This window comes from Panthera pardus, unplaced genomic scaffold (genome assembly GCF_024362965.1).
Source record: "Panthera pardus isolate Hobbes unplaced genomic scaffold, ASM2436296v1 HiC_scaffold_12, whole genome shotgun sequence".
NCBI lineage: Eukaryota > Metazoa > Chordata > Mammalia > Carnivora > Felidae > Panthera > Panthera pardus.
In genome coordinates, this window is record NW_026526677.1 from 42,509,617 (window position 1) to 42,537,302 (window position 27,686).

At 42.5% G+C, this 27,686-nt stretch overlaps 1 protein-coding gene across 25 annotated transcripts in view; it reads left to right on the plus strand.

Moving 5' to 3' along the window:
* Window positions 1-27,686, plus strand: part of SOX6 (SRY-box transcription factor 6) — a 697,806-nt gene that overhangs the window by 77,548 nt on the left and 592,572 nt on the right. For 13 of the 25 annotated variants that reach the window (XM_019456423.2, XM_019456414.2, XM_053899942.1 and 10 more), the window contains exon 4: window positions 3,883-4,062. The gene's annotated coding sequence lies outside the window, so the exon portion shown is untranslated. Of the gene's footprint in view, window positions 1-3,882; window positions 4,063-6,828; window positions 8,852-9,242; window positions 9,664-9,881; window positions 10,368-11,987; window positions 12,226-27,686 lie in introns of those variants that run through there. The other 12 variants (XM_019456424.2, XM_019456415.2, XM_053899948.1 and 9 more) reach the window with 4 other exon arrangements.

Consider the following 27,686-nt stretch of genomic DNA (forward strand, 5'->3'; position numbering starts at 1 on the left):
GGTATTTCTTTAAACAGAGAAGCACATATGTAGGAATGCACATGCTTTAAAAATATTACTTAATGATGGAAAGGTAACATGATATCTTAGAAGGATGCTATTGGGACAGATACTTTGAATTTTAGTGAATAAGGGTTATTTCTGTGGTTGAATTATCCTATAATTCTTTATCATATTTTTCCTTCTGTGGTTTTTGTGACATTCATACTTACCTATGTATTTATTTACATCACCTTTAGTTAGAAAAATAATTTTATGTTCATTGTAAGACAAACATTTGGATGACTGATAAAAATTTCACTTTTCATTTGGATCTTTTAGTGGCATTAGTGTTGTCAGCCTTAAGCTATAAAACAATCAGTACTTTAATACATAATTTTCTTTCAGAAAGCATTTTAAAAACATTAGGTCTGGCATTTAAAAATATTAGGTCTGATATATATTTGGGGGGGAAATTGGTAGAGGTTTATATTTTCTGGTTTCTACCGCATTCTTTCTTATGGTGGTTTTATTTCATTATATTTTGCCATTGATATTCTATTTATAGTAAAGTGAAGCATATATACCAAACAGTGACAACTTCTTCCATGTTGTTAGCATTTTGATTTAAAGATCATGGAATGGGTGCCTGACTGCACAGGTGCCATGTATTCCAGTTTTGTAGTCACTGGCCTTTGGTTTTTCTTTAAATGAGGTTTCTACCCAGGCTTAGTTTCTGCCAGTTACATTAGGCTTCACGTTTATATGCCTTTCACTTAAGAGAAGATGAACTGCCAGGATTATGTATGGTAAAACCAAGTCCCCTCTGAGATAAGGCTCTGGGGGCATTATACAAGTCTAATGTTCTTCCATGAGGTTGGCCCACCCCACTGCAACTAAGAAATGAGATGATTTGAGGGCTATTACATACTTAAGGTTTTCATAGTGGATTAGAATAGCATTACTTAGCACAGGTGTTTCTATAATTGGGATTCCCTGGGAAAATTCAGTACTGTATTCAATAACACTCAGCTTTCTACATGAGTGGAGGAGCGATCTAATGTTAATTTGCTAGGCTGTGGCATGAAACCAGGGAATGGGGGTCTGGCTTGGGGGCGTGTTACTTCTCTCTTTGAAAAGACATTTCTGTTGTCCATGATTAGCACTGGGTAGCTGTGGTTCTTTCTTTAAAATTTAATTTATTTCATTAATTATTATTATTATTATTATGCCGACCAAAATACTGAAGGCCTCAGATGAAATCAGTAATGAGTGATTTATGGCCTCGTATAACACAAGATAGTTCCTGACTGTTCTTTTTCTTGAGATAAATAAAATTTTTGTTCCTCTCCTTTGATAAAGCATTGCATTTAAAGAATGTCTATGCACCCAAGTAGCAGGGAAGACCAAGGGACCCTTGGGGCACATTTCATCGAGGAGGATGGAATTAGAGTGGCTTTGCAGACATCCCAAGCCTTGAAGGCAGTGTCCAGGCATAACAAAGAACAACGACAAGTTATTTCAGGATTAGGTAGGGGATACCTAAGCCCGGTATCTTTGAAATGTAAGGTACAGAATACAGGAAGAACAGTGGTGGTAAAGGGATTCAGTAGAAGTAGGGGTGGGAAAGTTGAAAATCGCTGAAATAATTAACAATCATTATTTTACCGAATCCATTGTGAGACAATCAGAAGGACTGATTTTCTGAGAAATGGGCGACTATAGAGCTAAGTGTCCAGCTCTGCAAGCAAAGGCGACTGCCTTGCCTGAGCGTCCCTCTCAGGCGTGCAGTTCTTGTCGGGGAGCCCGCCTGTAGTGAGTGACCTTGGGTCTGGCCGCTCCCGGAGTCCCTTTGTCTTCTGCCCGGTGGGTACGGAATAAGCGGGACAGGAGCCCCGGGGAGTGCGGTGTCCAAGTTGAGTCGAGGTCACTGAAAGAGGGAGCTCGGTCCTCAGCCATGACTGGAGCGGATGCTTCGCCTCTCCGAGGCTGCCTCCACCCCTCGTCACTGGCCTGGGAGTTAGTGCTTGAAGTTTCGGGACAGCAGCGCCTGTCTTGGAGCTGCAGAGTCTTTGGCTCGGAGCTTTGTACTTTGCTGGGAGAGTGAGCTTTGCTCGGTTTTCGGCTATTGGTTTTAGCGAGCGTGCGTTTAGCCTCACTCTTCTCAGCCGGGTCTCGGAGAGCAGGCCTTGCCTCCCTCAGCGGGTCTACTCGCGGGCCCTCCGGTCGCTTCCCTTTCAAGCGGTCCCAGCTGTAGCCAAGGCTGCGGGGCCAGTGTCAGCGGGGTTTGTCTAGACAAGCGGGGAGCCCGGCGCAGTCTTTCGCTCTACCTGAAGGTGGCGACTTAGGCACGTAAACAGAGCTCGGACAACCCGGGGAGGTTGGCACCCTCGCAGTTCAACCACGTATCATCCTAGTTTTCCCGCTGCTCTCAAGCGGGCTGAATTGACGGTTAAAGGGACTTGAGTATAAATGAGGAGTTCGGCCAGATTGTCAGAATGTGTGTGTATCTCTGTGTGTGTCTGTGTGTGCGTGCGTCTGCGCGCGTGGGGGCAGTGGGAGGTGGTGATGGGGTGCAAACCCTCAGCGGAACCCGTTTGGGACGCCGCGAGTCTCCTCGGCATCACCTGAGCCTTCAGGCCAGGCGACTCGGCCGTCTGGCGCTGCAGGAACGCTCTGCAGCGGGAGATGCCGAGATCAGCGCTCAACCCGCAGGGGGACAGAGGGTTTGGTCGCTGCAGCCAACGGTAGAAGATTTGCTAATTTCATTTCAATGACACCCACAATTTATGAGTAGAAAGACCTGGAAAATAAAAACCCTTCGTCGTGCTGTGCCCTTCTCCGGGGTGCATGCCCGCTGATCCGAGTGGGAGGGGTCCTTAGGAGTGGGGAAGAGAGGCACCGACAGCGAAAGAATAAACGTGCGACAGTCACACAGTCTTACCTCCGGGACGAAAGGACACGGTTCCTAGAACTGAGATATCCATAGCAAGTCTGCATTCCAGCTGTTTCTCCCGTAGCCTCTTTCCTGCCTAACACAGCCTTCTGACTAACTTGGACAAGGCTTGAGCTGCCCCCCCTCCTTCCCCCCCTTTTTTTTCCTTTCCAGACATTCCCTAAACTCAACCCAGGGCAAATCCAGAAGTCGGTACAGTACAGAGCTTCCATTCAATCGTGGGGGGAAAATCCCGTTTACAGTTTCGCTTAGGCAGATGGAAGAAGTAGATGGTTATGGGACTTTGGAGGGAGGGGTGCATGGGGCTGGCATGGGGTGTTGGTGGCAGGGAAGCGCGATTTCTCTTAGGTCTTGGTGCTGCAGGTAAGGTTCCCAGATTCCAGCTGCCCTCTTGCTGCGCTGCGGTGGTGGTGGGTGAGAGTGGAGGGTGATCCTCGTCTGATTAGAGGGGAGTGGAGGAGGGTGGAGTGTGAGTGTGGGAGGAGTGGGGGGGGGGAGGAATGGACCCTGGACGGGCTCCACGGACACATTGTCTTGGTTTGTGTCTGTGCCCGGTCTATGCTGCTGCCTCTGGAGCCTTTTGAGCAGGGTAGTATGCCCTAGGCTTTTTCTCTCTCCCCCACCCCCCCTTTTAAAATGTGTTTAAAAAGAAGTGAATATCCTTCTAAAATAAGTTAAAAATCTTTCTTTGACTTTCCATCTGAGATGTCAAAAGGATTAAATAAATGAAACTTTATTTGACCGGGGAGTTTACCCAGAGACTCAACGACATCTCGGGTCTTTGGCCTTATTCTAATTCCATGGTGGTAATTACCCTTCGTTTCTTTAAGTGCAATAGATTTATTGCCTTAGAGACTATGCACAGTTTGATTGAATTATTCATTTTTTTTTCTTTGGTGTAGACTGCATCTGGGGACTCTGATGTGACGTGTAGATTTTTTTTTCAGGAACAAAGGGAATGTGGAAATGAAAGAGAGAGGGAGAGAGAGGCTGGCAGATGTAATGAGACGCGGTGAAGGTGTACGCAGACTGGCACTCCCACTCCTCCCTTCTGCTCTCACTGCAGCCCTGGGTAACTCGCAGGCTAACACAAACAGCTTTTCTCCCGCAGCCTGCCCTCTGTCACTGTAAGTACATCAGCCTTCTCTTATCAGCATGCAGATTCCAGCCACGCACTCCCCTCGCTCGGCTTTGCACCTTAGACAGCAGAAGCACATTTAGAAATTAACTTTCCTAAGCCAGGAAGAACATGTCTGTAAAACTTATTTTTGATTTATCTTTATTTTTCTTTGAAAAAAGTTCATGCATTTTTACCACTTTTCCCACCTCCTTTGTGGCGGTGCTGCTGCTACTGTCGCCACCGCTGTGGTCTTCCCAACAGGATGACGCGCAGATTCAAATGAAATTTAATGTTATTGTCTAGCCATTTAAAGTCCAGGGACAATGCCTTGTCCTTTTGCAAAATGACGTCTTAAAGAACACAGAGCATTATTCACAGTTTGTTTTTGGCTTTTTGTTGTTGAAACACGAGTTCTGACCTCTTTGAGGTAGAGTCCCAAGGGCACTGTTATTTGGGAGTTTGGGTTATTTGGTTACACCAAACTTAAATGAAGTGCGGTGGGCTACTGAAGTGCTGGTATGTTTGTTATCCCTGTTTAAGGAAAACAATTGCGAAAACTTTTCTCCGTGCTGTAATTAAAGTTTTCAACTTCTTCCTTTTGGCTTTTTATACTCTTTCACTTATTCTTCGTTTCAGTAAAAGTTCTCATTCCCCGTGTTTTGGAAGTAAAGACATTTATATTTGTCCTATTTATACAGTAGCTATAAAGCCCTTCCTGAAAGAAGTTAGCGACCTTAAGATGTAGATCTGAATCGTTCGCCCGGCCGGTGTAAGGAGACTTCACAGGGAGAATTCGAGGTTTTAACAGTCGTTATGATTTTTGCGTGGGTGCTTTAAATATTAACTTCTTTGGCAGAATTCATTGCGTTGCCCTTCCCAAGTTCAGGCGGACCTTTCTCCAGGAACTGCGCGCGCCTTTCCTTTGCGGGTTCGCGCCTCTTCTCTGGAGGTGCGAGGCCAAACTTAGCAAAGCCGAGTTGCCTTTGCTGGTTGCTGTGCGCAGGGACACCGGGACAGCACGGAGGCAGCGACAGCTGCGACAGGTAAGTTAGCCCCCACGCGTTCGCCCCTCCTTCCCTTCCTGGTTCTCCCATCTCAGCGCCCAGGGTTCTCGCGCCGCGCGGCACTCGGACCCCCAGGGCAAGTGAGCTTGAGTGCGCCTGGATCTGGCGGTAAGGTGCCTGGGTGTCCTCCGCTGCCTGTGGGACTTCTCGGAGCCCTCAGGCCAGTGCGGACCAGGTGGAGAGCCCGGCACTTCAGTCCGCTGCAGCGCTCTCCGCTTCGTCCCTTGCGCTGTACAGTCGTGCCCTAGGCTTGAAAGAGAACCCTTAGGGTGCACCCCCGCCTCCAGGGCCACGTGTCATCCCGTGTACAGCCTGAAGTGCAGTATCGAGACCCCAAACTTTAGTTTCTTAACTTTAGGGATCAGTGTTGTGACCAGCTCCGGGGTTCCGCCTTATCAATCTGTTTTGGTATCAGTTTATTAGATAAAATCTAAAGAGAGTTCCTGCCGCTCCAAACCGGAAGGTCCACCGCGGCCCAGTATTAGGGCCTTGGACTCCAGAGATCTTGATAATGTCGCCTTTCCCCTCTTTTTGTCTCTTGCCAGCGGCCTGCATCTGGTTGGTGGGGTCCCCCTTACCCCCCAGATCCCTAATGCCGTGTGATTCAAAGAGATGGATGCGCTGGTGCTTGAAAAGCCAGACTTGTCGCAGCAATTCCGAGGAACCCAGTGGCAGCCCAGCGGTTCCGTCCCAGATGTTTCACCTCTCCCGGTGACTCTTCCGTGAGGATTCAGGCTTTGGGACTGAAACTACCCCCTTAGCTCTCTGCCCAAACTCTGCAGGCATTTAGGACAGGTCGTTCGATTTTGACCTCTTCAAGCTTTGGAGAGATTTTTTTTTTTTTTTTTTTTCTTTTGCCCTATGGTTGAGTTCTGGGACAGGCAGCTGAAGAGCACGAGGCTCTGGAACCCAGCGCGGGCCTGGCTACTCACATTTACAAACCCCCAACTAAAAACAAGCCCCAGAAAAGATTTGGCCCAAGTCTAGGCACGGAACGCTGGTCTGGGTTTGTCCCTTGGGCCTTGGAGGTCAAGGGGCACACCTGGTAGTTCTGGAAGCCTGGGGTGGAAGGAACTGGCCTTCCAGGTACCAGGCATACCAGGCGTTCTCTTTGAGGGCCTCTAGGCTCTGGCCCCAGGGGGCAGCCTTTCCAGTGCTGAAAGTTGCTGGGGGTGGTGGGGACACAAGATTTCTTGTTGGGGGACTAGCTGTCTTCTCAGCCTACAGTCATCAAGTCATTTTAAACTTACAGTCCCCAAGCTCCCAATCCTCAAGCATCCTATTTCCTATTGGGGTAGAAGCATCTGGCTATTCCTTCTGCCCCACTAATCCAAGATGTTCATCCCCACCCTTGTTTCTTTTTCCTCTCTTGTCTGGAATTCCTATGAAACCAAATGTAAAATACACTTTAAGAAGCCCATATATGACTGACATCTCAGCTTGTTCTGTCCTTTGTGCTTGCTCACTCTCTCCATTTTCTTTAAGTAAAGGTGATAAAGGCAAGGCTTTCTCCCCTTTATCACTTTTATCACTTAATCTGTGGGAAGTCTTGTCCAAAGTCTTGGCAACTTTAGATTGCCATGAATTTTCTGAATTTCTTAGTCATAATTCCTGACCCATCTCTCCTGGTTCACATCTTCTTTCACAAAGTCCCTGTTTATGAAATGTCTCGACATGGCCATGTCCTATCAGTTTCTGCATAGTAAAGACTTTTCCTCCACAAATCTCTGCAGTAGTTATGCTGCAGGTACATCAGAACCTCTCTTTAAGCTTTTAACCTTGATGTAATTTTGACTCTCCACTGACCTCAGTTTCTGAAATCTAGTCTATTTTTGAGGCCTAGGTTAAGGCAGGCCAACCTCATGTGGTACACACTGACTCTAGTTAGCTCTGTGTCTGCTGTTGTCAGAGCCGGTTTTCTCATCTGTTTTACACTGCATCTCTACTACCTGGCACCAGGAGTATTCCCTCCCCTCTCGGTCGCTCAGCTTGTGTGTACTAAGATAAAGTTCCAAGTCTCTGCTCCTTTAGGCCATTCTGTGCCCTTGCAAATCTTATCTATCCTATACATGCATCAAAGAGAATCTTTATGTGTTTTTTTTGGGGGGGGGGACTTTTATTAATATAATTTCCTACATCTGACTTGTGCATTTCTACATGCTGTCCAGGGTGACAGACACTCTTTTCTTCTTCTACAACTTCCAAGCTACCCCTCTTGAAATTGTATCTTCAAATCTTTTCCTCTACAAAGTTGAGGTAATACACATATATCACCCACCCAATTGCACGTAACACAAACATACCCATATAATAAGTGTGGAATTATTTTATTTATTGTTGTAAAGGTATGGGGTTTTTTTTGGTAGTTTGTACATGTTGTTTCTGATCATTTTAATCCATAAACTCATAATCCACATGGCCTGCAGAACATTTCCATGTACAGATATTAAGAATCTCCCTATGCCATTTGCCTTTTCTTGTTTTCTTTCAATTCCTCCTCCTCCTCTTGAAATAAATTTCTCTTCCCCCATTGACTGGGGTCCTTCTAAATGGTGTGTTTTCCTTATTTCTGGTGCCTGGATCTCTTTTTTTAAACTCTCTTGACCACTTCTCTTTTTCATTTTCTTTCATTCTTCTTAGTATTCATCCTAATATTCACCCATCTTTCCCTCTTCCTGGTCTGTTTCAGCCCCTGTCCTTCCTCTTCTCTGTATCTCCTGTGACTCACTTTTGTGGTCCACTTCTACATCTCAGTACTTGTTAATATTCAGCCCATTCCTCCACTGTCACATAACTTTTTCAAAACACAAATTACCAGCCCTCCATTTCCCTCTCCCACTTTCCTTCCTCCTGTTCAGTTTGCTCCTTTCTTCCTCTGCAGTTGTCTACCTTTGCCCCACTGCAGCTCGCCCTCCTCTTGACTCCTCCTCCCAGCAGCCCCAGCCCTAATAGTGCTCCTTAGGTCCTTTACGCCTTCCTCAGCCTGTCTCTTTCCCACCCAATACTTGTCCCCATTTCCCCTCTGACCCCGACTCGCTTCATTGTTCCCTTCCAATTCTCTCCCAGTAGTTGCTTCCCAGGCGCCTTCTCCAATTCCAACCTCTGCTCTCGCCGATCTCTGCCCTCTCTCTCCGGTTCTCTCTTGCCTTTGCCTCTCGCTCTCCCCCTCCTTCTTCTTCCTCCGGCCCTCCCCCTCCCTCCCAGCCTCCCTGCCTGGCTCGCTGCCTCCCTCGCCTCTTGTCTCATCTTGCCTGTGTTGTCTGGGAGGGGAGCCCTGCCTCCTCTCCCTCGCTCAGATCAATGCCCTGGCCACTCACTTTCTGATGTTGCACGACGGGAAATGCTTTGAATACTTACGACATGGCCGCTCACACTGATTGCCAAGATTGACAGCACTAACCATCGCCTTCACTTGTTTCAAGGGGGAAGCCCCTAGTCACCCCGCTCTGCGCGCACCTCCTGGCACCCCGGCGGCAAACTTCTGCCGGTCAACGCTCCCCCCGCCCGGGGCGGGACACCCCCGCAGACTTGAGTTAACGGGCTGCGCCGGCCGCGGCGCTGGGGGGTTCTGCTCCCTTGGTCCCGGGGCTGTGCTAATTGACCTAGCATCGAGTCCCCTTCCTTAATTTTTTTTTTTATTTGTATCTTTCCCTTTTTCTTTAATGCCATTTACTCCCGCGGCGCAGCGCACAAGGAGCCCTCCCGTGCGGTACCATCCTGGAGCCCGCCCAGGTAACCGGGACGGAGCGAGCTAACTAGAGAGCGAGGGAGACAGAGCGAGAGCGCGCGGCCCGTTTGTGAGCTACCTGTTGGGGAGCCGGAGGGGGCAGGGGGCAGGCACCCCGGGCCGGGCCGCCGGCCCCCGGTGCCTTCCGCTTCTGCCCTTCCGGGCCGCTCCGGGGTTAGTTTCCCTGAGCCGGGACTGAGGGGCTGGGGTAAGGCAGGCGGAGGGACGAGAGCTGAGCGCGCGGAGCCCTGTGAGGGTGCGGGTTGCCGGAGCGGCGGCTGCCCAGCCCGGGCGGGTTTCCGTACTTGGCTGGGGAGGGGAGAGGGGAGGAGGAGCGGGAGGAGGGCGCTCCGCGGGGCCGACGCAGAGGGGGGGAGTGGAGGCTGAGAAAGGGGCCCGAGCGACTGTCGCTCGCTGGTGGACGCGCGGATCCCCAGGATGCGTCCCCCTCTCGGAGAGTTGTGCCTTGTTCCGGAGGCGGTGACAGATCTGCGTGGCGGGCTTCTGGTTTTCTTGCCACCCCCCCACCCCCAAAATCCACTCCGAGAAAACACATGTTGTAGCTGTAGATAACTGTGCGTAGGACACTAAGGCAAAAAGGGCAAGGGAGAGAGACAGACAACGCAACCTTTGACAACAGAAAGCTGTTATCGCCATCCTAAGTATTCGTCCGGAAATCTGTCCGCCCTTTCGGCCCACCTTATTCCTTCTCCTCCGCCTCCCCGTATAGATATTCTAATCTGTGTAACTGGGAATGATATGAAAAAGAAGTCAGGTGGCTTAGAGAATGAATTTGTAAGTCTCCGTGAAGTTTGAGGTAGGTATTTCATTGAAGTTTGCGCAACTGTGTGATAGAGGAAGCTTGTGTGCCTGCGTGTGTAGTGTTCTCTCTCTCTCTCTCTCTCTCTTTACTCTCTCTCTCTCTCTCTCTCTCTCTCTCTCGCTCTCTCTCTGTGCGTGTGTAAGCAAATGCCTGTGTGCTCTGTGAGGGTTCAGAGGGGATCGCTGGGTGGTAATACCCTCTGTGCCCACAAGAGGGCAGCATCCTGAGGGCTTTGTGAGCGCTGTAGTTCTGGTTATCGCTGCAGGCTTGGGTTTAGAGAAAGTTATACCGAAAGTTTTAAACTGATATCATATCTTATTTCGTGATATTAAAAAAAGAAAGACATAATGAAAGAAAGAGGGAAAAAAGAGAAGTGAAGAAAGAAGAGAGAGAGAGAAAACAGAAAGACAGGCGACCAGCCTACCCCGAGAGAGTCCTAGTTACACCAAGACTAGGGGGAGGGCTGTTTTAATTGTGGGTTTGGCAGACTGACGACTGGAGTGCCCTCCTCGGCTGTCTTAGTTGTAGCCGGAGGTCATGTAAATCGACCTTAAAAGAATGCATAAGCCATAAATTAAAATAAACCCTCACCCAAGGGCTGATCCATAAGTAGACAATATCCAACCTGGACAAAACGAGCTTTCCTTTACGAACCGACTTAAACCGCATCCCCCCAAAGAATAGAGACTAAATGCAAAGTAAGTTTCCCAGCGAATATTTTGTTTTCTTGAAAAGTGTTGTGTTGATTCGCCGTGTGACTGACTGCGACGCCGCAGTTTTCCGGAGCGCTTCAGTGTTAGCCAGGCTCGGTCGGGGTGCGGGAGGTCGGGAGGACCCGCTGGGTTTCTGTGTTTCTTAACGCTCCCCCCCTCCCCACCCCCATTTTGGTTTGGAAACTTTGACTATTTGTGGGTTTGACGCTGGCCGAGGGCGGGCGAGAGTCGAGGATCTCCGCAGCGCTCTCTTACGGGGTGAAGTTTAGCGCGAGGAGTTCATAAAGAAAACCCGGGTCGCTAGAAAACCCGGCCGCTCCCTTCTCCCACCCTCACCCCACCGCCGCTCCGCCGTAACTTTCTCGGGACCCTGCGCGAGTCGCCTCCACTTCTCTCGGCTCTCGCCCTTCCTCCCCCTCCCCCATTTTTGGACGTGACTTTTTATGATCTTTTTAGGAATAAACAAACCGAACTCCAAGACAGTCTGAAACCCAAGTGCTAATCTGTGGTCCTCTTTGCTCCGGACTCTAGGGCAGAAGTGCGGGGCTGGCCGGGGCGTGTGTGAGCGGCCGCCCAGCCTTGCCCCGCGCGGGCTCGGCCTGGGAGTCCGCGGGCCAGGCGCACGGTCGCCGGCGCGTACCTTCCCCGCCCCGCGCTCTCCCACCCCGCGTCCCTGAGCCCCGCCGGCGCCCTCCGTCCTCCTCGGCTCCCTGCCCGGGCCCCTGCCGCCCGCTGTCCTCTCCGCCGACCGGCCGAGATCCGCCGCTCTGGGGCTCGGCCCAGGCCCAGGGGCGGTGCTGCCACCCGCCCGGGGTCCAGACCGAGCCTGGTCGCTCCCGGGGGAGCTGCTTTCTTGCTTCTCCCTTAAAGGGCCCGTCAGAGAAGGGAAGGGGCTTGTGCAAAGGCTGCTGGGCTTGTGTTCCGGCTCCAGGAGGAGCGGCCCGCGGCTGCGGAGGCTAGATTAGCTCCGTTTCCCGGGCGCTCCGCGGAGCTTTCAGATAAAAAGAATTGGTGTGTTCCGAGCAGATAAAAGGTGGTTGTTGCCGGCATGTTTTGAGTTTTATTTAAGCTCTCTTAGGCTGTGCAAGTTTGAAAAGGTTTGTTGGTATGAATTGCCAGATATTGAATGCTGCCCCTATTTGGGCACTAAAAATAAGTCTTCGACTGTGCTGGCGGGGCTGGGCTGTTAGCGAGATGGGCTGTCCCCGGCTTCTTCTCTGTGTGTGACCTCCTTTGAGGGCCATGCTTGAAGTTTCGGTCTCGAGATGGCCCGAAGCCGTCGCTGCGGCAAACTGGGCTGGGCTCCGGACCTCCCGCTGCACTGTCAATGGGGCGCTCGGGTGACGTCCCTGTCCCGGGCGCTTGACCCCGGCGCGCACTCCTGCGGCCGGGCTTTTGGCCCTGGCGGGGTGGCCCAGACAACAGACCAGTGGAGTCGTGAGGCGAGAGTGCCCTTCTCCCCCGCCTCCCCAGGGTCTCCTGTTTCTGCCCTTTATAGTCACATGCCCAGGTTTTCCCCCCCGGTCCAGAGGAGAACAGATACAGCCCCGCCCAGTCTATTTCTAGGAGGTGGGTTTGGTGAATAAAAAGGTCAAGTGGTCGGGTCTGCAAGTCGGTCCATGGCGAGGGGGGACAGGACCGACACCTGGCAAGGACCGCCCCGCCTGTCCCCCCCACTCTGGCCGGTCCGCCCGCCCACAGCTGGCCTCCCCAGGCCACATTCTTGCACTAAGTGCGAGAGGCTGTGGGAACAGCAATCCTGAACCGGCCAAGAGCCGGCGAAGCTGATCCCGCGATGGCATTTTGTTTTGAACAGTTGCTGGGGTTGACGTTTCCTCATAAGGTAAGGTGTCACTGGACGGTCGGCTGCCCAAATGCCACATGTATAATTAGCTTGCCCACTCAGCACCTCATCCCCGAGGCCCATAGGCACGGGCTTGGCCGACTTGATCCACTCAAATCTGTTCCGGGCTACGTACAGGATTCCCGAGGGAAGGCCGAACAGACCCGGACAGCCCTGGGAGGCCCTGGCTCCAGGGAAGACTATGACAGAGTAGTCTTGTCTTTGATTTCTCTCTCTTTCTCCCCCCATCTCTTCCTGTTTCCTCTCTTTTTTCGGCTGAGGAGGAGGAACTACTGGTTGGAGGGGTAGATGGGACACCAGCAGCAGGCTACAGACGAATGAGGAAAGGGGATGTGGAGTCAGATCTGGCAGTATAGTCTTTTCCACACCCCGCCCAAAGGGGAGGTCTGCTCGTGCCCCTCTATCTGCACTAATCCAGGAGGACCAGCCCCGGCTTGACATTGTATCCTGGCTTGGGTAGGGGCTCCAGGCTTCTAGTTTGGACTGTTCCCCTGGCTGTATGCTCCCTCCCACCCACCACCCTGGAGGTCTGAGAGTTTATGTGCCCTGATTTGCAGCTTCAGTTTTCCCCCTTCAGGCCTAGCCGCTTGAGGCTGCTAGTGTTCACTGTGGGGCAAGCCTGGAAACATGTGCAGTATCACTCTTGTTCAGCCTGGGGTTCTTAGGAGCACTGCCTTGTTTTCTCTGTACCCAGAGTGGTGCTTGAACTTACCACCTACCTTCCCAGAGCCCAGCCTCAGGTCAGCTTTAGCCTGCACTCTGGTGGAGACCAGATTTCTATAGCCATGAACATGACTTTCCCACTTTTACCCTGTGCAGTAAGGTGGAATTCAACACTCAGCATTAGGCACTTTCACCAGTCTCCCTCCTGCCCTTGTTTCTAGGCCACTCAGTTATGCCTGCTACCTACTAGAAGATTCTCTTTATTTTCAAAACAAGTGGGCAAACATCCTAAATCTTCCACAAGTTTAGTGGGATACTGTTAGGTTTTCTATGGCAGCAAGAGTGCACCTGTCTGGCAGGAGGTGGGGGACACAGTGTATTTAGTTGCATATGCTTTTTATTGAACCAGTGAAACATTTCATTTTCTTTTAGTAGGGGAAAACTTATGACTGAATTTTAAAGAACTCCACCAGATCATAAATGAGTTATCTATACACTTTTGAGAGTATCTTCCTGAATACACATTTGTGAGCACATGGGTAGTAGGCCAAATGACATGTAGATTTTTTTCTTCTACGTTTTTGAAAACCTTATAAATGAAGAGGGATTATTCCCTATTCCAAAACAACATCAAGAATAAGAGCAAGAACAACAGAAAACAGCTGAAAAAAAAAATCCTTCAAACTCTGAAAACAAGCAAGCATGTACCACACATATTAGATGTAGTTTAAGACCAAAGGCAGTAAGTAACCAGGGTCCAGACAAGTGATAGATCATTAATTCCTAAGGCAAACTGACATTCCCTGTTGCTTTTCTCATGTACTACCAACACCTCCTTTCTCCTCTGCTCTCCCACCACATTCCTTTATTTATAGAGGCAAAACTAGATGGTTTTTTAAATTTATTGTTTATCCTGCTTATTGTTGTTCTTAGTTTTTGTTTTAGAAGTAATGGCAAGGAACTTTCTTTGGGTGTACACGTATTTTTTAAAAACCAAAAATATTTATGAGTTTATTATTGCGGAACATGATATACACTCTTATAATAGTATATTGTGTAACTACAACACTCAACATTATACTATAAAGAAAGAAAAATGTAAAAAATATTAAGTAATAAAGTGGTGTCAGTATCTATACCTTACACTGATTCTATAATGCATTCACTAACTGAATACCTAGAAGAGATGACATTCAGTAGGAATATTATACTGTCTATTGGACATTTTTTCTTTAGTAGCAGAAAGCAGCAGATTTTTTTTTCAGTAAGGGAAAAGCATACATGTTTTGTTAGCATACCTAGCAAATGTTTCTTTTATAGGGCTTTAAAATATATTACTTTAAATACATATATGATAAATTTTCTGGCCACTATTGAGATTTTATGTCTGTTTCTATTCGACTTTTAGGAATTATTGGGTTGTTGATCATTGATGAAATTGCTACACATCTTATATTGAAGAAATTGGTGATGTTTTAAATAATTTGCTTTCAATTAGTATAATAGGTACTGGAATAAATGAATTTTCTTTTAACAAGGTTTAATAAAGGGCTTTAGCCCTTTCAATATTTTCTGTACTTTTCAGTTTTGTTAGATTATATATCTAAGTTTGAAAGGATTCTCTTATGAGACAATTCATGTATACTTTTTCACTATTTACAAACTGCGTTATATAAAAGAGTAGTACAGTACAACAAAAATTTGATTGATCTCAGAGCTATTTACTTAAATATAGTTTAGGGGTGCATATATATCAATTGATGTTTTTGAAGTCAAGTGAAACATTCCATCCAGCTAATGTGTCTGAGAGTACCATATCAGGCACAGACAGGTACTAGAAATGATAAAACACAGATAACATACAGCAAGATGATTCACAGATGGGACATATTATCTGCTGTCATGAAGTTAGATGGGTCATATTCCTGTTCTTTAAAAATTAATGTAGGTTATTTCAGAATTATCAAGTTATGTGCATATGTGAGAACAGATTTTAATATAGAAATTTGGTAATAAGTAAACAAATATTCATTGCCTTTTAGAGGAAGAAATAGACCAGCTTTGCATTTGAATTGTTTCTTGTTTAAGGAATATGGCTCTCCCCTATTATTTTTTTCCTAAAAAGAAAATCATATATTGAGCATTCTATGTCTTCATCCTAACTTCACATCTTCTACTGATTAGATTATATTCTGAATCTCAACATACTCAAGTGAAAAAAAAAAACAACAAACTGGCACTCTAGTAGAGCCTATGAAAAGGAATTTTTATTAAATGGAAACACATTTTAAACATATAGCATATCCTTTTTGCTTGATATTATTCAATTGTCATCTGAGAACTAATTGTTTTGATAAGAGTTAGAAACTTTCATCATCTTCTCTTTATATATTCATTATTCATTTATAGGAAGTGTTTTTATTTTCCTTGTTCTGTGGAAGAGGGTAAAAGCTTTTTAGGTAATTGTTTTATTTAGACATTTAGTCAAACTGTAAATAGTTTTAAATTTGTGTATGGTTTTTTATAGAGCTTTTTAAGTTTTAAGTATCCATTGTCATAATTAGGATAAATCAGCTGAAGAATGTGAGTGGAGGCTGTAAGATGGAATATCATTTAAATCTACTACAGATTCTCTCACCTCCAAAAAAAGGTACTGGTCTGTTTTTCCTCAAATCTGTGGTAGTCTCAAAAAAAGGGAACATGAAATCCTAAAACCTCAGAGAAGCAGTATCGATTCAGTTCGTAACTGTAAATCCTTCATATCGTTGCTCAAAATATCCAACTTTACACCAATATTAGCCATTCTTTTTATAGTGACACCATGCTTAGTAAAAAACTTCTAAGCACTGAGGTCAGGTGTTGAGATTGGATTCTAGTTTATTTTTTATGAATCAGATAAAGATTTCTGTGCATGAGACCATATGTGAAGATGAGAGAACAAGAACATTTCCATATCAAAGGCAATATATCTGAGGCTGCATGGTAATTAAAATGCAGTGGTTTGGACTCTGTGCACTAGCACTTAAGCAGAGCATTGCCGGGACCTTGTGCATCATGCAGGCGGTTGCCTCTTGCATACTTCTTGAAATACACTTATAATTTTGTACAAACATTTATGCCAGTCCACACTTTTCTGTAGATAATTTGTATTTCATCCAAACCATTCAAAGTAGAAGTTATTTTTTGAGCTACCCTCTCATTATGGCTTTTGTGCATCAACTATTTTTATGCTAGTTGTTTGTATTTCCTTTTACCAGAATGATGCCTTGTTTATATTCAGAATCTCTTCTTGCTCCTTTAAGACCCCTTGTGTATCTCTCATATTTTACTATTCACTCAAAAAACGTTCATCTTTAGGAATGATGTGAATTATTTTCTGAGTCTAATTGTAGATGCTGTAATTTATTATAAACTAATACATTAAAAAATCAAAAGTCCAGTTATTTCTACTTTATAATACTGATATGTTCAGTAAACCTCCCTAACCTACACAGTATGTAATATTTGAAAAAAATTCCTTTTTAAAATGTTTAAAGAATTCCAAAATGTTCTTCTTTACCTTTTAATGGCATAAAAATGTGTAGTGGCATTTTCTTTTGTACTACTTCAACTGAAAAACAATCTTTTAGAATATCTTCATATTTAGGAGTTATCTTTTTGCATTTACAGGGAGTTGTTTGGCTTTATTTGTAAAGAACTGGGCTAGTATCTTAACCGGTAATTATTTGGGGATTGAATGGTGAAATCAGAAAAATCTAACAATTGGTTGTCCAATGTTGTATATATTTCAGAAAATTTTGCATCCTTGGTAACTAGCTTGAATTTGCTGCTCTGTAATTTTCTAGATTTTCTATTTCCATATTTACTCTTTCTCTATGTACATTCTACTCTGGCACATGTAGGAAGGAATTCGCTGGTATATTTTATTTAGTAAGCTCCCCTGGTTTATAAAGCTTTTAAAGATTTCTTTGGATTGAAGCACCATGTATTGAAGAAGCCTAATGTGATATTGTGAAATTCTTTAAGAGTTTTTGTGTTTTAAACTATTTTGAATCAAAATTACTGAAGTATATTGATTTGGTGCTTTTCAATGATGACATGTATAAATAAGCACAATAAATATAAGATAAATTCAAAGTACATTCTGTGATATGCATATTAGCATCGATGCAAACATTCTGTATTCTCTCATTTCAAGTTCTCCCTTGATCTCTTTCTTCTCTGAAAATCTCACAAGATAACCCTTTACATGATCTATTATCCCTACTACCTTCAATAATTTGTTGTTTCTAGTCATCTTAAAGAGATGAATTGAATTGTCTATCTTTAATATATCCATTCAAATGCAAAAAGGGACGTTAGTGCTGTTTGTGATTTTGACTTCATTGAGCACAATCTCTTCTCTTCTTTGAAAAGTAGTTCTTTAAAATTAGACAAAGAAAATTAAAGATGCTTTACTTTCTACTACTACACAGGCACAATATATGAAAAAAAGAAAATGTGACAGATTTTCTTTTTAAAATAAGGAGCATAGGTTTCAAATGGAACTCATTCTGAAACATAGGGATTGCAAATATTTCCTTTCATACTTTAGATGAAGTTACAAATAGATCATTGGGTAACATGATTGAGCACTTACTAAGTTCTAGGCACCCTGAAGGGCATTTTTGAAGTCACAAGTCTGTTTTTTTTAAGGATTTTCCTTTCTGTTGAAGATTTTTATATTTGGTAGGTGGGGAAACTTAGCTGAAGTTGTCATGTTGCTAAGCAGGTCGTTGGTAGAGCTGGAGAAGAATGCTCCTAACTAGGAGAGAATAATTCATCATTCTTTCTTGGGAAAGAATATCAAATGGCAGGAATATCGTTATTTTCTCAGAAATAATCTCCAGCTATCTCCATGGGCATTGAACCTTCTATTTAGAAGGCAACTGCCCCATCCACCACCCCCCCCCCCCCGCCCCCAATATATCCATGGTGTAATCCCTAACCCTCCATGTCTTCGTCTCTAAAATGGGAGTAATAATATCTACACCATAGGATTATTGTGAAGATTAAATGAGATAAATGAATGTAAAGCACGAAGCTCAGGGCTTGGTATAAAGTAAATATTTAATACCTGTTGAAATGACTAGTGAAGTGGTACTGTGCTTATAATTATACAGATCAGGCTTTCACTTCAGCTTCACTATATACTTGCTGTGAAATCTTTGGTGAGTTACATAATCTGTTTCTTTTACTCTTATATGAAATACAGACAGCAATATGTGCTCCTTCCTTTCTTCCCTAGAAACAAGAATTCATTAGTAGTCCGGCAGACTTGCGATAAATGTAGAGTATGGATGTTCTGGTCTCAAATTTGAGAAAATTCCAATTCTAAGGACTACAAGAGATTTTGAAAGGTCATTTCACCTGTCATCCTGCATCCTCCCTAGGTGTATTGGTCACCTTTTCTCCATTCTAATCAGTTAAGAAACTCTTTATTTTGAAAGCCTGCAGAAGGGTGCCTGGGTGGCTCAATCCGTTGAGCATCCCAACTCTTGGTTTCAGCTTAGGTCATGATCTCACAGTTCATGAGATTAAGCCCTGCATCAGGCTCTGTGCTCATAGCATGGAGCCTACTTGGGATTCTCTCTCTCCCCCTTTCTCTGCCCCTCCCCTGCTTGCCTGTGCACACATGCTCACTCTCTCTTTCTCTCTCTCTCAAAATAAATACATAAGCTTTAGAAAAAAATTGAAAGCCTGCAAAGAATGAGATTTTATAATCTTTGTGTACTTCAGTAACTAACATCAAGTTCTTTGGTCAAATATACACATCTTAATCTGCTTTCTTTTGGTTTCATTTAAAGAAAAAAAAAAGAAACATATATTCTTCATTTTAATGATGAATTTTAAAGACCTGCATGGGAGAAAACCACAATTAAACTTTGAATTTTTTTAATTTTTTGAATCTTTCCTCGAAAGTCTTATTTCCTAAACTAGTTGTATGACCTTGGAAACGTTAACCAACCTTTTTAAGTCTTGATTTCATAATTTTTAAAATGGGGATTGTGATACAATTTATCAGATGATAGGGTTGTTGGGAAGATTCAGTTTGAAGATACTGTGCATAGAATTTCATAGAACAGTTCTGGACATTGGTGTTAGGAGTACTTGAGAATAATTATTATTTCCAGAGACAAACCATGCTGCATTTTCCATATACCAATGTATAAATGAATAATATATTACTGAATAAAAAGCGTTAAATATCAGTTATATATTCTGATTAGTAAAAATTAGAAGTTGATTTACACAGTAAGTATGGCTGGTTTTATAGGCAACTCTCTGAAAACATGGGTGGGGCTCATGAAGGAAGATTAATGAAAGGATCCTTGGCTGGGAAAAGGTGGGAACCATTTGATTACATGATTTCAAAGATGAAAATGCAGTGAGGAGGTGTGAATATAGGTAATTCTATGCAGTGCGCTAGTTATAATGGAGGTAGGTGTAAGAGCAGAAGTACGTATGTCAAGGAAAGCTTCTAGTAGGAGGTGGCCTTTGAGCTGTGACTTAAAGGATGATCAAGAAGAGATTATTTGAAGTAATATCCTGAGGAGCATTGGACATGGGGAAACATTTTATATCGTTATTAACTATTTTATAGGTCTGACACTGAAAAGTCTCATATTTGTGTCTTTGTGACTCCTAGAAAGGCCAGGTGTCTCATGAATGTGATATAGCCATCACAGGGCTACACTGCTACACTTCTCTTTCTTAGTTCAGTTTTATTGTCAGGGACATTGTGAGTACCTTTTAAGGTACAGAGGAATTTTTCACATTACTACTTTCCTTCAAATATGTCAACTAAGTATTAAAATTAAAGTAGATGTCTTGTTAATATATGATTTTGTGATCAGTACTATGAGTTAATAAAATCTTATATCTTGTACTATAAAAAAACTTTTGTTTTTCTCAATTGGCAAGGAATGGTCTTAGAGAAAGGCCAATATCTGGAAATTTTTAAATCTGTGTGTTGCTTCTGAGTTTATTGGTTACAGGTCTTTAGGTACCTCACATTTGTAATTAAGTTTTTCTATCTGTAGAGTTGGCATATTCATTAACTTCTTTTTTGTTGAGGAATAATGTGAACATAAATAATACTCAGAGTGATTCAAAACTTTTTGGATGAAACAGAAATTATTATTGGGACACCTGGGTTAAGCATCCAACTTTGGCTCAGGGCATGTTCTCACAGTTGATGAGTTTGAGCCCCACATCGGGCTCCACTCTATTTGGGATTGTCTCTCTCCCACTCTCTCTGCCCCTCTCCCCACATTCTCTTCTCTCTCAAAATAAATAAAACTTAAAAAATAAAAAAATGAAATAGAAATTATTATTTCACAATAATGATAATGAAACAGTAACAGGAGCAGTAGTAGCAGCAACTACCCCTCTCTTAATCACTCTCAAATAGGGATGCTAAATCACCCTTTTCAGTTTTGTAATCTGGGATCTCCTGTTTTCTGATGAGTTTTTGAATACCTTTTCTCTGACCACACAAGCCTTCTTTGCTGTTTTTGGTTTGGAAGTTTTCTGGTGTTTAATAACTTGTTTCTTCAAATCAAACACACCTATTGAGATTTTACAGCTTATATGACTTTGTGACATAATCACTTTCTGAAAAGGGCTTCGTCATCACATAGGCTAGAGAAGTTATAGCCCTGGTTTCTAATAGCCTAACCTATTATTTTCTTTGCCACTGCTGTGGCATACTGGAGAGTTGCAGTATTGACCATGACATGAGAAATATGACAAAATCTCTCCATTAAAAAGAAAGGCTCTGAGGCTAAGGAGGAAAAAAATAAAGGGAACGAAAGTTCTATAAAACAGTTTTAAAACATCCGTTGGTCGTATTAAATTAGTTATGATGCTTTTAAGAATTTTCCTTTAGAACTTCCAATTGAGTTCTTTGTTTAAAACATTAAAAAAAATTATTATTTTTGAGAGACAGAGCACAAGTGGGGGGAGGGCAGAGAGAGAGAGGGAGACATAGAACCTGAAGCAGGTTCCAGGCTCCCAAGCTGTCAGCACAGAGCCTGGTGTGGGGTTCGAACTTACCAACTGTGAGATTATGAGATCATGACCTGAGCCGAAGTCGGCCGCCCAACCAACCCAGCCACCCAGACACCCCTCAGTTGAGTTCTTTAGTAAGAAGCAACCCCCTTACCCCCAAATAAGAAAATAAAAATTGAAATCATACAGCAACTGACCAAAGCTTAACTAGCTTGTAACACAGCATATTAGTAAACTGAGCCTCAGGAACATTTATTACTCTTGAGTCTGAAGATCCAAATATACACTGGCAGAAAATTGGACTTTATATATAACTATAATATATATATATATTTAATATATATTATTAAATATATAATATATTTAATATATATTATTAATATATGTTATATATTTAATAATATATATTTATATATTTAAATTCAAGTTAGTTAATATACAGGCTTCAGGAGTAGAACCCAGTGATTCATCTCTTATATATGACACCCAGTGCTTATCCAAAGAAGTGCCCTCAACGCCCATTACCCATTTACACCATTCCCCCACCCACCTCATACAATGGAAAATTGGACTTTTAAAAAATTTCTTAGCTGATGTTCTTTCCCACTATAAAGATAGATATTGAAAATAGATATATAAAAGTTTAAAGAAGAATTTCAATTTGGAATAATTAAAATTGTAATATTTAATTTTTATTTTTAATACAATATTCTAAGATATTACTAAAAGAAAATTTTAGTTTTTCTTAGGTTAGACCCTTTAAACTTTTGAAGACCACAGTTCCAGAGAAGGCCTCCATTTGTACTTTTGTATAGGTTTGTGTGATTTACAGGTAGGGTAGGGTCATGTACACTAAATACTTATGTGTTTTAAATTGTATAACATTTTAGGGCACCTGGGTGGCTCAGTGGGTTAAGCATCTGACTTCAGCTCAGGTCATGATCTCGTGGTTTGTCACTTCGAGCCCCACATCCGGCTTTGTGCTGACAGCTCGGAGCTTGGAGCCTGCTTCAGATTCTGTGTCTCCCTCTCTCTCCGCACCTCCCCACTCATGCCCTGTCTCTCTCTCTCTCCCTCTCTCTTTCTCTCTCTCTCTCAAAAAATGAATAAATGTTAAAAAAATTTTAAATTGTATAGCATTGTAACAGGCTTATTTTCTCTGAGGCAGGTATAAACATAACAGCCTAAATTAGTTGGAACTAGTGAAGTTGGGGACTCTTAACTCTTACTTGTGGCATAGCAGGGAAAGAATGAAAAATAGTTCAGCTTTTAATTATGACACCTTGGGACCTTTTTCAAAGCACTCACCATAATTAGCCATGTCTTAGTTGTGTAGTATTGTGTTTAATTTCTTTGTTATGTTCACATGTGTTACCAAGAGCTATTTGAATAAAGTATATGGAAAAGTATACCCCTTCATATTATATGCTAATATTTTCTCCTGAATTTTCTTAGCACCACTTTCACTTTTGGGTTATTTCTTCTTCTTTTTTGATATGCATGTGCACTAGTTTCTATTATTAAAATGCCAAATATAGGACATTTGTATCAATGTCCTTTACATTTTATTTTGGCTATGATTATATAGTCTTTAGTTTTACTTATTTAACAAATTTACATCTGGTATAATTTAAAAACACAAATACAACTTTATTAAGTTTAGTAAGAGGGCCATTAAATTATTTGGTCATCCTACATTTTCTCAAAGCCTCTATTAAATGAGTTAAATAAGTATGTTGCTAATGTATCCTAAAAGTAAATATGTTTGATTATTAATACAATGTTTGTTTGAATATATTCCCTGCTTGATTGGGGTGAATGCAGCATTCTCAGTAGCTGAGGTGAAAGGAGCAGAATTTAGGATGTTTAAGAAGAAAAGGAAATAGAGATCCTAGGTGGTTTGGATAGCCCAAGGGTAACTGGAGAGTATTGTTGGTAAGGGTGAGGCTGGAAGAATTCCTCTGGCAAGATAATTTTAAGGCTTATTTGGGAAAACTTCTGAAATAGAATTCTATAATAGGATAGAATAGAAGTCTTCAAACTTTTTGGACAGAGCACACCATCAGCAAAATGTTTATGAGCATGCTCCCTAATACATGTGTATATTTATTTAAAATTGTATGCATGGGTTATTGTGCTAATATATGCTATAAAACATTCATACATTGATATTAAAAAGAAAGGTATAGGTAGAATAAGTAATATTTTAAAACTAACAGTGGTACCCCAAACTCTATAATTTTACATGCTGTTATTTTTATTTTTTATTTTATTTTATTTTTTTAATTTTACTTTTTATTTTTTAAAATTTACATCCAAATTAGTTAGCATATAGTGAAACAGTGATTTCAGGAGTAGATTCCTTAATGCCCCTTACCCATTTAGCCCATGCCCCCTCCCACAACCCCTCCAGCAACCCTGTTTGTTTTCCATATTTATGAGTCTCTTCTGTTTTGTCCCCCCTCCCTGTTTTTATATTATTTTTGTTTCCCTTCCCTTATGTTCATCTGTTTTGTCTCCTAAAGTCCTCATAGGAGTGAAATCATATGATTTTTGTCTTTCTCTGACTAATTTCACTTAGCATAATACCCTCCAGTTCCATCCACGTAGTTGCAAATGGCAAGATTTCATTCTTTTTCATTGCCGAGTAATACTCGTTTGTGTATGTAATTTTCTTTATCCATTCATCCTTCGATGGACATTTGGGCTCTCTCCATACTTTGGCTATTGTTGATAGTGCTGCTATAAACATGGGGGTGCATGTGTCCCTTCGAAACAGCACACCTGTATCCCATGGATAAATGCCTAGTAGCGCAATTGCTGGGTGGTAGGGTAGTTCTATTTTTAGTTTTTTGAGGAACCTCCATACTGTTTTCCAGAGTGGCTGTACCAGCTTGCATTGCCACCAACAATGCAAAAGAGATCCTCTTTCTCCTCATCCTCACCAACATCTGTTGTTGCCTGGGTTGTTAATGTTAGCCATTCTGACAGGTGTAAGGTGGTATCTCCTTGTGGTTTTGATTTGTACTTCCCTGATGATGAGTGATATGGAGCATTTTTTCATGTATCAGCTGATCATCAGGATGTCTTCCTTGGAGAAGTGTCTATTCATGTCTTTTGCCCATTTCTTCACTGGGTTATTTGTTTTTTGGGTGTTGAGTTTAATAAGTTCTTTACATTTTGGATACTAACCCTTTATCTGATATGTCATTTGCAAATATCTTCTTCCATTCTTTTGGTTGCCTTTTAGTTTTGCTGATTGTTTCCTTCGCTGTGCAGAAGGTTTTTATTTTGATGAGGTCCCAGTAGTTCATTTTTGCTTTTGTTTCCCCTGCCTCCGGAGACGTGTTGAGTAAGAAGTTGCTGCGGGCAAGATCAAAGAGGTTTTTGCCTGTTTTCTCCTTGAGGATTTTGATGGCTTACTGTCTTACATTAAGGCCTTTCATCCATTTTGAGTTTATTTTTGTGTATGGTGTAAGAAAGTGGTCCAGGTTCATTCTTCTGCATGTCTCCGTCCAGTTTTCCCAGCACCACTTGCTGAAGAGACTGTCTTTATTCCATTGGATATTCTTTCCTGCTTTGTCAAAGATTAGTTGGCCATACGTTTGTGGGTCCATTTCTGGGTTCTCTATTCTGTTCCATTGATCTGAGTGTCTGTTCTTGTACCAGTTCCATACTGTCTTGATGATTACAGGTTTGTAGTATAGCTTGAAGTCTGGGACTGTGATGCCTCCTGCTTTGGTTTTCTTTTTCAAGATTGCTTTGGCTATTCGAGGTCTTTTCTGGTTCCATACAAAATTTAAGATTATTTGTTCTAGCTCTGTGAAGAATGCTGGTGTTACTTTGATAGGGATTGCATTGAATATGGAGATTGCTTTGGGTAGTATTAACATTTTAACAATATTTGTTCTTCCTATCCAGGAGCATGGAATCTTTTTCCATTTTTTTGTGTCTTCTTCAATTTCTTTCATAAGCTTTCTATAGTTTTCAGTGTATAAAGTTTTCACCTCTTTGGTTAGATTTATTCCTAGGTATTTTATGGGTTTTTTTGTGCAACTGTAAATGAGATCGATTCCTTGATTTCTCTTTCTGTTGCTTCATTGTTGGTGTATAGGAATGCAACCAATTTCTGTGCATTGATTTTATATCCTGCAACTTTGCTGAATTCATGAATCAATTCTAGCAGTTTTTTGGTGGAATCTTTTGGGTTTTCCATATAGAGTATCATGTCATCTGTGAAGAGTGAAAGTTTGACCTCCTCCTGGCTGATTTGGATGCTTTTTATTTCTTTGTGTTGTCTGATTGCAGAGGCTAAGACTTCCAATACTGTGTTGAATAACAGTGGCGAGAGTGGACATACCTGTCTTGTTCCTGACCTTAGGGGGAAAGCTCTCAGTTTTTCCCCATTGAGGATGATGTTAGCGTTGGGTCGTTCATATATGGCTTTTATGATCTCGAGGTATGCTCCTTCTATCCCTGCTTTCTTGAGGGTTTTATCAAGAAAGGATGCTATATTCTGTCAAATGCTTTCTCTGCATCTATTGAGAGGATCATATGGTTCTTGTCCTTTCTTTTATTGATGTGATGAATCATGTTAATTGTTTTGCGGATATTGAACCAGCCCTGCATCCCAGGTATAAATCCCACTTGGTCGTGGTGAATAATTTTTTTAATGTATTGTTGGATCTGGTTGACTAATATCTTGTTGAGGATCTTTGCATCCATGTTCATCAGGGAAATTGGTCTCTAGTTCTCCTTTTTAGTGGGTTTGGACATGCTTTTTTTTTTTTTAAAGTCAGTTTAACACTTTGTGATGAAATGATTTATAAGTTTGGTTCTAAGTTCAGTTTGCTTTGCTGCATGGTTTTAATGCTGCCATAGCTGAGAATTATACCTCAGAAAGAAAAATAGATCCAATTGGAAGAAGTACATCATTATTTGCACTTATTAAACTGTGTTACTAGTGTATTAGTCCTATACATAAATATGCAAAAAATTATTAAATTTGGCTGATAAATCTCTGTCTTCCCTGAATGCAGTCAGTGTTTTCTGGTAATGAAGTTGAAGACAAAGCATTTTAATATTTTTAATAAGTGGACTCAAAACCTATTGAAACCCACATCATTAAACAGATTAGAATATTCTGTTGCCAATTTAAAATTGAAAACAGATGAGTTTTTGTAGATGATAGAATTTTTGGTAACAAAATCACACTGTGATGGAATTGTTTCTGAACATGTTTTCAAAATACTTCCTCATAGCACAAATCTGTTTTGAAAAGCATTTACTTTCTCATTTGATAAAATATCACCTTTACTTTGAAGAGAAAGATTAAGTTTCTTTGGTATGTAAGTATCTAGTTAGCTAGTTAGCTCCTTGGTGACACACATTTACAGCTACTTGCTCTACATGAAAGGTCAGCACATTTGGTGTATATGTATTTTTTTTGTTCCTAATCCTTAAGTTTGAAAACTTTACCGTGAGATGAGCAGTGGAACCTCTGGGTGGTGCAAACAATTCTCAAGGGGTACTTCCCATCTGTCAAAGCGTTGTAAAGATGTTACCATGTTTTACAGGTCTATTTAAAAAAGTAATTGCATCACCATTGCAGTACTTGGCTTTGACATTGTGTCCAATTGCTTGGCTATGAATGATGTGGTTAGTGAAGTCCATGGTGCTGTTTCTGTAATCTTATCCCTATTTTTTCCCTTTAGTCCAGCTACAGTAACCATTTCACCAGTGATTATACTTAGCCAGTTTTCCCTAAAAATTTTTTTTTATTTAGAAAGGTAACATTGTTGAGATTAGGTCCCATCTTCTTTGGTACTTATTATAATGGCTCACTCCAGATGGGACATGATCCCTGTGGAGAATGTACACTGAAAACCTAAGACAGGGAGTGGACCTATAGACTTATCAGTATTGAGGTTCAGAAAACAGTAGTGTGGCTCTAATATGAGAAAGGAAACATGGGGCACCTGGGTGGCTTAGTTGGTTAAGCGTCCAACTTCAGCTCAGGTCTTGACCTCACTGTTTGTGAGTTTGAGCCCTGCGTCAGGCTCTGTGCTGACAGCTCAGAGCCTGGAGCCTGCTTCAGATTGTGTGTCTCTCTCTTTCTCTCTCTCTCTCTTTCCCCCTCCCTCACTCACACTCTGTCTCTGTCTCTCAAAAATGAATAAATGCTAAAAAAAAATTTAAAAATGAATTTAATATGGGAGAGGAAGCAGACTTAAGCCATTTTTTATTCTTCAAGGCAGAACAATTTGAGTCATTTGTTGGCATGAAGGGGTCAGTGAGATTCCATAGTTAAGTGTTTATCATGTTGCAGGAGAGAGAACCAAGTGGAGGATCGCTACTTCCCCAAATGTCCAAGGCCCTTTGTGGCTTCTTTACTCAGCCTTCTGTGAATTTAGATACAATTAGAAAAGAAGATGGAGAAGGTGAGAAAGGCAACAATGAGGGATGGCTATAGACTAGCATTGTCTTTGGCTCTCTCTCATTTTCTGTTTTTCCTTTTTCTCTAACTTGATATACTTGTTGGGCAGCTTGGTGTAATAGCAACCCAGTTTGGGAGTTTCAGCTCTGCCAATAAACTTTGGGTGACTTTGGCTAAATCACATCTTTCTTGGAATTAGTTTCTTCATGCGTAGAATGGGATGTTTGATGATCTCCAAAGAGGTTTCAGCTCTGACATCCTGTTTATGCCATTCTGGGATCAGGCTCTT